Source organism: Neolamprologus brichardi, chromosome 6 (genome assembly GCF_056152115.1).
Source record: "Neolamprologus brichardi isolate AB-2024 chromosome 6, ASM5615211v1, whole genome shotgun sequence".
In the NCBI taxonomy this organism is placed as follows: domain Eukaryota; kingdom Metazoa; phylum Chordata; class Actinopteri; order Cichliformes; family Cichlidae; genus Neolamprologus; species Neolamprologus brichardi.
The window spans coordinates 10,249,169-10,256,581 of NC_142109.1; the positions used below are offsets into that span (position 1 = coordinate 10,249,169).

Here is a 7,413-nt window from a genome sequence, read left to right on the forward strand (position 1 = left end):
TTGATCTTTAATCCTCAGAGTTTGTACTGATCACACTTTGTACTTTCAGTAAAATGAGTTTTGAGGGGTTTTTTTTTGTGAGAATACAAGTTTACATTCACTGATATTGTGTAAAGTATAAAAACATGTGGTAGGCCCTTTGTTTCCTTGGCTGTTAGTTACACATCTGAGATCTCTGTGAAAAACTTGGAGTTTCATGAATAACCTTAACTTCCTCCTCAGAGTACAACGTAAACATGTCGCACCTGCAGCTTCTAAAGTCAAATGAGCATCAGCCAGTGAGCATCGTAAACAGGAAGCAGCAGGAAATGAACAGATGTGCCATTGCAGCACGTCTGCCCAAAGTAAATAACAGGTATTTCTCCACGTGAACACCTGAGACCACAAGACGTGCAGCAGGAACCTGTATTTCTTGTATCAGCAGATTTCCAGTGTAACAGCCTGAAGTTACAGCAGCATCTTTTTAATCATCTCTTTCCTGTTACAGATGCCAAACAACTTTTCAGTGCTGTGCGCTGGACTGTTCGAACACAGCGCTGTTATAGCTTCTGCCTTTAATTAATCATAAATCTTTCCTTCCTCTTGTTACCCACTCTTTCCAGCCCTCCTACCCACATTCAGAACATCCCACTTACTTCAACTCCATGGCTGCTCTCCTCTTCTGTTCTCTCTCTTCACTGAAAACAAACGCTGCTCTTCGTCACCTAATTCTCCACATGTATGATATGCTGTATTATGTCCAGGAGGCAGTGACAAGAAGGCATGTGAGAGGCCTGAGCTGCTACAATAATCCAAACAGACTGACAGGAGGCCAACGGGTGAGCGGAGACGGAGGGGGAGGACGGTACAGTGGTGTAGAGGAAGACAACAGACCAATCACAGGAGCTAGGGAGGCTGAAGAAGGCTGGGCTTAAAGCCTGTGCTGCTCTTTAACCCCCGGTGAGGGCAGAAGCTCAACTAGCACGGAGCAGAGACAGATAAGGAGTGACAGAGGACGGGGCGGCTGACAGAAACAGACACAATCAAATGTGCCAGCAGTGACCAAAGGATTTCATTATTTTCAGAGTCCAAATGCTGTCCCAGGTGCAAAAGATTATAAGAAAACTCCCTAAATGACACAAAAGTAATTAAAGCTAGTAATTTTTACATTAAGATGTTAGTGCGAAGGCACAGGACACCACTCCCACCTTTTTTATGATGAGTTTTATCCTGATTTGAGGTAAAGGTGCTACAAGTTGCACTAGCAAAAACTATCAAAGCAAAAATGTCTGCACAGAGTAGTTGAACTAGATAAACTCAGAGTTAAAACATACTGCAGGCAGATCCAAAACTCCAAACGTTAAAGAGCAACAGCCAACCAGAGTCATAGTAATTGAAACAAGATGGTCCCAGAAAGCCATAATAACTGTAACAGTCCTCTAAGTGATGACCACAGTGCAATCATATGCTGAGCACTACGGTTCAAAGAGCAGAAATGCAGTTATTAATCAGCGGTGCGTTGGTATCTGTTTGCCTCCAGATGAGGCAAAGTTGGAAGATAAGTTCAACATGAAGCAGGCGATATGTGTGCGGTCATTCCTCCAGGGAAAAAGAACCTAAAACCTCCAAAATGACCATGAAATTCATGCTCACGGATGTAAACGTCCGACCACAGCTGTACATATGAGGCTCTAAAATTCCTTTTCAGCTTTCCATTCAGCACCATGAATCTTAATATGCAGGCTTTTTTTTTTTTAGTATAAACGGCTCAACTGTGTTTTAGTGTGATCTTACTGATTGTTTTTGTTTCACGTTTCAGAAAAACACGAAAATAAAATGAGCATCCTGTTCTGACGCTTGCAGCCAAGAGGGCAGCCTTCCTCTTATTGTTTGCACATCTTTCACGTTTATACCTTGGCAGAGAAACATTAGCTGTTCCACCATAACAAAAAAAGTCACTCATGATGCGTTATCGGGCTGTATGCACCCACACCCACACTTTCCTACAGACAGGAAGACACTCTCACATAACACAGACATGTAGCTCCCCCCAGAGTGGTTCCTATTTCTTGAAAGCTTTAATCTTATTGGCAGGCAAAAACAAATGTTTGTGGTAATTATCCAAATGCATCTGCGCCCCCCCGACTTCCACTTAAATGGATTACTTAAGCATAGAAAATGACATTATACAGTAACAGGAGCACTGTGATTCAATCCTCTTTCAGATTTATATCACTGTGTCACACAGAGTAACAGGAAACCGCCGGCTGAATATGTGAAAGAAGAAGAAGAAATGCGATGTAACTACTGTTCTTTTAATCTGTAATGGCTCGTTGCATTGCATGCTAAATCTAACAAACGAGTTCATTGAGACATGCTTCAGTATTTTCTCCTAAATACTGACTAAATACTGTTTACTCAACCTGAACAATAAAGAAAAGAAAAGTGAAAGAACAATTTAAGATGATTATTGCTTGCTATGAATAACCCATTTTGATTGATTAATGTTTTGTCTTCATTGCTCTCCAGAAAGGTAAATAAACGTAAAACTGCTAATTAGTTTAAGCAGACCATCTCTAAGCTCACGTGTTTATTTTGGTTATTAGGCTGGTTCAGGTTCCTCTTACATTGCAGTCTCCTCCCTTCCTTTCAACCTCCACTCACATCTTGCATCAGGTGACCTCCATAGGTCACATGACAGGGTGGGGGACTGTGCATTACTTGATAAGAAAGACGTATGATGTCATCACTATTGTACTGTATCCTGTATTGTGACTGACAATACCCTTGACACAAAAAATATATATGGTTGCAGCCTTAATGCTCATAATGGTACAAATGGCTCTCTGTGCAAATATGTTCAAAGATAGTAAGTGAAAGGTTTTCACATGCACATATAACTACAATGTGTGTTGCCTTTAACTTGTAGCATTACATCAGAGCTCCTCATTATTTGGAGATGACCAAAAGATAATGTCACCTCTTGCATGCTGGATCAGAAATAGATCAGAAGGATTTTTATGACCGATACAGACACCGATATTTGGTGATTTAAAACTTCCATATGTATGGAATCTGGAGAACCTGTTTATAACACATAAACTCCAATCATACGGTACGTGTAATTATTTATTTACTCATTCCCACTCCGCTTGAATCTGCTCAGATTAGCTGTTAGTTATTGTGTGCGGAAAATTGCAGAGTGCCCCCTGGTGGACACACCATGCAACATCAGCACTAATAGTAGGCTCACCAACACACTTCATGCACATAATCTATAATGTGTTTGTTTGCTCTTTCAAAAACGATGTCACTCACAAGTCCTTCGTTCTCCTGTTGATTTGCAGTCACAGAAATGATTGAGATACACTCAGAGCTACTACAGAGTAAAGAGTGACTAAGCTGGTTGTTGTTCTAGCTTAATCGCTTAGCTTTAACCACACAGACTTTAAGATCTGGCAGAGCTCAGAGCGCTGGGTCCATTGATCCTGAGGGGTGACAATCACAATCACAGTGCAACAGTGCAGAACAGCAAGCCTTCGGGGTTTTAGTCACTGTACGAGAAAAACATCAATACTAACACCACCAGCCGACATGTAATGGAAAAATATGTCAGTCGATATCGGGGTTATCTGCTGATTGATACTGTAACAAAGCTACATTTGCCTTAATGAGCGTCTATGTTGCAAATGATCTTAAAATTCTCGATATATTTATGGCTAAACAGATGTTTTGTCATGTAACTTGCTATTAGGTTTGTGCTACTTTATTGCTTATTCATAGTTTTTCTCTCTCGCATGTATTCTCATATTCAAACTTTGTATATTTAAAAAAAATAAGTAATTTCTTTGACGTGGATGAGAATGAGGGATGGATTTGAGGGAAAATAAGTGTTTTGCAACTGCTGACACTACACACTGCGTATCAAGACAACGTACCTCAACTATTCTTTAAGTATCACGAGTGATTAAACACATTTATTGACAAAATGCATTCTACATTTCACTAAAGACTGTTCACTGTGTAGACAAACTGTTCAATGTAAATGTAATCTGAAGGACTTTCTTTTAAGGACTCCAGTTTAGCTCCCAGGGTGAGCAGGGAGCGATACGTTGGCCAGAGTTTGACTCTGACCTGCGGCCCTTTGCTGCACTCTCTGCTTTCCTGTCCACTCTTTACTTCACTATCCAATAAAAGCAAAAACAACATTTTAAACTGTCGTTTCATACAGAAACAGTAAGTGTTGCACTGATCGGAGTCAGCATTCTGTGCACAGAGTGGGGATTTTTTGAGGATTACAGTAACTCGATGCAGAGTTAGAGGTGTTTCGGATTTGTGTTATTTCCTGTTTTATCTTTTTAAGATTGTTGCTTGGACGTGCTGCCTTTACCCCCAAAAGTTATTTCATGGACATATGTGGGTTCCTTCATCACTACTTCGTCATTAAGAGGAATTGAGAAGTAGTGATGTGTAGAGACTCCTAGGGTGGCTTTTGCATTTTGAAGGTGCAAAACAGAAACATGTAGTCAGAAGGTCTAGGCCAGGGGTGGAGAACTCCAGGCCTCAAGGACCAGTGTCCTGCAGGTTTTAGATATCACCATGGGTCAACACACCTGAATCAAACAATTAGTTCATTAGCAGGTCTCTGGAGAACATCGAGACATGTTGAGGATGTAATTGCCCATATAAATCAACTGTGTTGGATCAAGAACACATCTAAAACCTGCAGGACACTGGTCCTTGAGGCCTGGAGTTCCTCCACACCTGGTCTAGGCTGTAAAAAATAAAAATAAAATAAACAAACCAATCAGGCTAAGAGCAGAAACACTAGCAGTGAAAACATTTAAATCAAATCTCAGGGGGAAAAACAACAAAAGAAAAAATAGACAGAGATGAGCTTGGAAACAAAGACTCCAGGACATCTATGGAAGACAAGAATGGTGGATGACCACACATCCATCAAAGTGAAGAAACCTCTATATGATTAGACACATAATAATCCCATAAAGAGGTTTCAACAAACTATTCATCAGACTTAAGAACACAAAGCCCAGATGACATGATTCATTTCCCAGTTTACCTTTTCTGGACAGATGAGACTAATGTCAGCTTCAATCAAAACAATGAGGTAGGCTCGGAACAGCTCACGATCAGGTGGGATGTGATGGATGGGCACATGTGGCGTCCGGTGCCACTTAGTCACATGATGGGAAAAAGAAGCTTGAAGATGAATTCCGTCTTTCCAAAACACTCACGTTTCCCGATTAGCACGAGGATGATGCTCCACTGCAGCGGTGGCAGAACTGTGCAGCCCTTACCACACCACTTTCTACTTTTTGTTCCCACAACCATTTACTGCATTGAAGCATCTCTGATGTCACAACAGAAAGAACAGCCCGCCATAGGAAAACTACTGCTCGGACATCAAAGACTCTCTCGCACAGAGCCAGGATAAGAGAGAGGAGTGGACAGAGAGGGCAGGCTTATGTAATCACACTTTAATCCACTTAGTTTATCTATGAAGAACGGAGCCATGACAATGACATGAATGTGGCTTGCTGATGAGCCATTGAGACAATCCACTGTGAATAATGATGGCAATGTCGTAGAAACTCCCAAAATGAATGTAAAACCCCAGCAGTGTAACAGAGTCAAAGACTTCTCTGGTCACATTTGATTAAAGGATTCATTTGGTATTCAATTCAAGTTTCTTATATAAGGTAAACTGACTGCAGAGGGAGAGCACAAGTCCAAGGGTCACTTATTAGCATGTTTAATTTCTAAAATCAACACACAGTTTATAAACTGTTCAACTAGGTGTACATGGTGTCAAAATGTCAATTCAAGATTTAGTTATTTCATTTATTCCCTGAAAAATTACTGTTACTGTTTTTATTTAAATAAATCACTAACTCAACCGAATCTGCAGAAATGCTCTCATCTCAGTGTTTTTAATGACTCCTGCTAAAATCAGATGACTTCTGAATGAATCCGACGGTCAGACACGTTTCACTGCAGAAATAACAGCAGCTTGTCACAAGCAGCAGAGAATCAGGTGCAGTGCGGCGACTACAGCGTTACTCACGCCAGACTCTGCGCTGTGACAACTCAACTTTAAGATCAAGCCTGAAGTTTAAACTGAAAATACTCACAGAGCAGTGCAGACAACAACTGAAAACGCCAAAAAAAATCCCACAGTGCCTCGGAACTCATGCGATCCTTCCTCCCCAGCACTCATCACAAGCGCATCAGTGGTTCATTCAAGTTTTCGCAGATTGAAGAAGCGGACGTAGGCGCGCTGTTGTCCCGCTGCAGACCTGCGCTCTTACTAAACCAGCAGCTGGACATCTGCACTTTATATGATTGCAATCATTTTAACACACAGATGTGAATCCTCTAAAGCTTTGACTGCGTTAAGCCAAATCCTAAAGCTCACACACAGCTGATGTTTACCACTTACCTAAAGGCAGACTTATCCGCGAAAACCGAGGATGTTTCAAGCAGTTACCGTCATCTGCTGGGATTGTCCCGTTTAAGCTCCCTCTGTCCCGTGTGCTGCTCTGCGCTCACTCTACAGCTGAACCGAGAGCCACTTCAACTCACTTCCACTTCACTTATTAAAGGGATCCGCTGACAATAAAAGGGAAAGGCAACAGCAGCCGGAGGCAGTCTGAACTCATCAATAATGCATTCACGTGTAAAAATAACCGATTGTCAAAGAGTTATTTCTATTTCTGCTTCAGTGTTTGGTACTTTTGTGGCTCACCGAGGAAACTATTTGTAGTATTTCTTGTTTTATCACTTGGGAATCGGGCCTAATATTTCTACCACGATACATTTAAAAGAAAAGTAGGCTTCTGCATGTTGTTCATTTGTTTCTACATAATTTAAACACACACACACACACACACACACACACACACAAATAAAAAATCATTATTGTCGGGTTGTAAGAAATACCAGTGGTTATAGTTTAGTATAACGTTAAGAAGCACGGGTAAGCTAAAAGCTAACGTAGTTTTGTCGTATGGCAAAAAAACAAACAAACAACCTCCTTACACTCTTTCTGAGGCAAAAATCTCACATTTAGTAATTTAATATTTAAAGTAACTATCAAATAAATGAAATGAATGAAACAAAGGACAGTTAGCCGAAAAATTAAACAAACAACAAACAAACCAACTTTAAGCCGTCAGCCGTCCATCAACTGCTAGCTAACACCTGTATTTATTATTGTAGCCTCTTTACAATATAAAGCCTTTGAGGCAGCTGTTGTCATTTGGCACTATATAGATAAGTTTTAATTGAATATTGATCTATCTATTTATTCATTCATTCATTCAACTTTACAGGTGACCCTAATTTATTTATTCACCAGATAATAAATAAGTGACAACCACTGGAGCTAAAATATGGAGTGTCATAAATTGCATT

General features: G+C 40.5%; 1 protein-coding gene across 3 annotated transcripts in view; it reads right to left on the reverse strand.

Moving 5' to 3' along the window:
• trim2a (tripartite motif containing 2a) overlaps positions 1-6,536 on the reverse strand; it is a 38,255-nt gene extending 31,719 nt beyond the window's left edge. For 2 of the 3 annotated variants that reach the window (XM_087841658.1, XM_087841654.1), the window contains exon 1: positions 636-804. The gene's annotated coding sequence lies outside the window, so the exon portion shown is untranslated. Of the gene's footprint in view, positions 1-635; positions 805-6,439 lie in introns of those variants that run through there. The other variant, XM_087841656.1, reaches the window with a different exon arrangement.
• Positions 6,537-7,413: the final 877 nt, after the last annotated feature.